This window comes from Eleutherodactylus coqui, chromosome 6, assembly GCF_035609145.1.
Source record: "Eleutherodactylus coqui strain aEleCoq1 chromosome 6, aEleCoq1.hap1, whole genome shotgun sequence".
In the NCBI taxonomy this organism is placed as follows: domain Eukaryota; kingdom Metazoa; phylum Chordata; class Amphibia; order Anura; family Eleutherodactylidae; genus Eleutherodactylus; species Eleutherodactylus coqui.
In genome coordinates this window covers 7,104,412-7,108,265 of record NC_089842.1, presented here as the reverse complement: position 1 = coordinate 7,108,265, position 3,854 = coordinate 7,104,412, and the positions used below count along the sequence as shown (strand labels likewise).

Here is a 3,854-nt window from a genome sequence, read left to right as displayed (position 1 = left end):
CACATCCTCTGACTGTCCAAAAACATTTCACTGCAGAGATATTAAAATAATTTATTTTGGTCCTAAATAGCGCAAACGTTTGCAAAATAAATGTAAAAATAGACATTAATCTACACCGAAAGGCCCCTTTATCAGATCCCACTTTGGTGCTTCCCTGTATGGAAATGATCATTGTGACCCCGGAGTGCGGCATAAAATCACATGACAAGTTTTCTGTGGATCAGTTTTAGTGTGAATCCACATTAGATGGAAAATCCAGCGATCTGAGTGTCTTTGGAGTTGGTGTAAGGAAGGGTTTGGGTTCCTGGAGAACTGGGCTGACTTTGCTGTCAGCTACAGGCTCTACCGTAGGGATGGGCTGCATCTTAATGGGGAGGGTGCAGCTGTGCTGCAGGAGAAGATGGCTAGAAGGCTGTAGGAGTGTTTAAACTAGGGACTTGGGGGTAGGGCAAAAAGATAAACGGGGGTAGACAGTGTCGATAGCCACCTTAGTCCAAATAATGGGAATGGGGGTCGAGCAAGGGGTGGGGTTAGTACAGTTTTATCGATTAAAATTGATAAATCGACGGGTCCAGATGGAATACACCCAAGGGTCCTAAGGGAACAAAGTGTGATAGCTAGACCACTATTTCCTATAATTATGGACACTCTCAAGACCGGGGTTGTACCATTGGATTGGTGCATTGCCAACGTGGTTCCAGTTTACAAAAAGGGGTCCAAAACAGAGCCTGGTAACTACAGACCGGTAAGTCTCACTTCAATAACTGGAAAAATATTCTAGGGGTTTCTAAGAGACCCCATCGAAGAATACCTCAAGGAGAACAACGGAATAACTCCTCACCAGCATGGATTCATGAAGGATCGATCATGTCAGACCAATCTGATCAGGTTTTACGATGAAGTAAGTTCTAAGCTGGACCTGGGAGAGTCTATTGATCTCGTATATCTGGATTTCTCTAAAGTATTTGACACCGTGCCACATAACAGGCTGATATATAAAATGAGGCAGCTTGGATTGGGTGAAAACGTGTGTATCTGGGTAAAGAAGAGATAGAAAACACAGGGTGATAATAAATGGTTCATACTCAGATTGGGCCACCGTCGCTAGTTGGGTGCCACAGGGCTAGGTGCTAGGCCCCATTCTGTTCAATATATTTATTAATGACCTGATAGAGCGGCTGCACAGTAAAATTTCAATATATGCAGATGATACAAAACTATATAAGACAATTAATACAATTGAGGATAATGTGCGGCTGCAAATGAACCTAGGCAGGCTGGGGGCTTGGGCAGAAAAATGGCAAATGAAGTTCAATGTTGATAAATGTAAGGTTCTGTACATGGGCAGGAGAAACGGATGTCACCAGTATACACTAAATGGGGTACTAATAGGGAAAAGTGATATGGAAAAAGACCTGGGGGTACAAGTGGATTGTAGATTTAACTGGAGCAACCAATGCCAGTCAGCTGCTGCAAAAGCTAATGGAGTCTTGGGGTGTATTAAAAGAGGTATAGGGGCGAAGGATGAGAACACTATTCTTCCACTATATAAGGCATTTATCAGGCCCCACATGAAATACTGTGTACAGTTCTGGACACCGGTGCTTAGGAAGAATGTTACAGTGCTTGAGGGGGTTCAAAGAAGGGGAACTAAACTAATAAATGAGAATTAGGATTATTCACCCTGAAAAAAAAATGTGGTTAAGGGGCGGTAAAATAACTGTATAAATACATGACGGGACAATACAAGGATCTCTCCCATGATCTGTTTATACCCAGGACAGCATCGGTAACAAGAGGGCATCCACTACATCTAGAAGAAAGCAGGTTTCATCACCAACACAGAAGGGGGTTCTTTACTGTAAAAGCAGTGAGACTGTGGAACTCTCTACCTGAGGACGTGGTGATGGCAAAAACCATTGAGGAGTTTAAGAGGGGACTAGACCTCTTTCTCGAGCGGAAGGATATTACAGGATATAGACATTAGATGTCCAGTGGGTGTGTAGCTCCGGGTCTTACAGTCAGGTAGGAACTATCAAAGGTAGATCCAGGGATTATTCTGATTGCCATTATGGAGTCGGGAAGGAATTTTCTTCCAAATGGGCTAATTGGCTTCCGCCTCTGGGTTTTTGCCTTCCTCTGGATCAATTAGGGGGTGGAAATAGGCTGCACTATATGGATATTGTCTTCATTCACCCTAACATACTATGTTACTATGAGTGACTACCATGAGGCCCGGTCACCGGTGCTAGACTAGCTGGGGTTAGGATTTCTTGCTGCCAGCCACATGGAGTTTTCTCATAAATGGGAAGATGAAACAATACCTCCACCTACTGGAAGGCAGCATTCCTTCAAGTAAATGTCAGACTTTTTAAGAGGCCTTGTTACAATGACTGGGAATTGTGAATCTAACTCAGAATCTTCTTCATAAGAAGAAGGTGACTATGCACAGACAGCTAATTCGGGGTGATTGCACCTCATCAGTGTGCAGCAGGTTTCTGGCTTGGCTAGTGAGAGGCCTATAGATGTGAGGCAGGACAGTTCCCCTTGTGCCGTTTTTCAACACACTGAATTTTATTAGTTTTTCTGTTATGTGATATTTTCAGTATTTTTGTTTGAGGTTGGGGTGTTATGCGTTATTATTAATTAGTTTTTATATATATATTTTTTTCTTATTCACCTAATTTATTCACTCTGTGAATACATGCACCGTTGTTTTGTATGGTCTGTATGTGGGGTTAATGGTGCAGGGTTCGGCAGTGATCTCATTATGCTTATATGCATAATATGGTCATTCGTGCATATGTTTGCTAATGCCTTTGCATGCGTCATTCTTGATATCATAATGTATGTTATAGTAATAATGTATATATTATAAGGAAAATTTTATCTTTTCATATATTTCTCACATCAGCTTATGCAAATGTGTGTATATATATATATATAGAGAGAGATATATTGGTATATCTTCCTTCTTAGTGAATAGCTAGCATATAAATGGTTAACTTTTTCTTGCTATACACTGATATGTATTAGATGCTGGCAGATACTCCTATATAGCTATTCCTGACTTAGGCCTCATGTCCACGGGGAAAATCAGGCCCGCTACGGATTCTCCATGGAGAATCCGTAGCGGGTCCCTTCTGCCCCGCGGACATGAGCGCTGAAAATAAGAATAAATCAGAATAAACTTACCTCCCGCACGCTCCGGATCCTTGCTTCGCTGCCGCGTCATCTTCTCTGCGTCGCGGCCGGATCTTCTTTCTTCGGCCCGGCGGATGCGCAGGATGACGTCGGTGACGTGCCCCGCGCATGCGCCGTCCCAAAGCAAAATGATCCGGCCGCGACTGAGAGAAGATGGCACCGCGGCGAAGAGAAGAAACGGAGCGGGTGAGTAAAATCTGATTTTTGTCTCCCGCGGATCCGGACGGCTTCCATAGGCTTCAATAGAAGCCCGCGGGAGCTGTCCCCGCGGGAGACCCGCATGAAAATGGAGCATGCTCCATTTTTAAAAAAATCACTTTTATTGACCATCCGCGGGTATTTATCTGCCCGCGGGTGGTCAATGCATCCCTATGGGGTGCGGATCCGCGTGCAGGAGAAGAGTTAAAATCTGCTGCGGATTTTAATTCTTCTTTTGCCCGTGGACATGAGGCTTTAAGAATGTCCCGAGACAGCGGGTTCTGACCCCCTTCATTCAGAGAGGAGCTACTAGAACACTGAACACAGAATCATTTTTGTTTCTTAGGAATCGCGTGTTTTAGTAGCAGCATACACCTTAAAGCGTTAACATTAAGGATAAGCGAGTATACTCGCTAAGGGGCTACCCGTTTGAGTAATGTGCCTTAGACGAG

At 43.7% G+C, this 3,854-nt stretch overlaps 1 protein-coding gene across 2 annotated transcripts in view; it reads left to right on the top strand.

Annotated features, from left to right (window-relative positions):
* LOC136631769 (uncharacterized) overlaps window positions 1–3,854 on the top strand; it is a 248,364-nt gene that overhangs the window by 64,878 nt on the left and 179,632 nt on the right. The window lies entirely within an intron of this gene.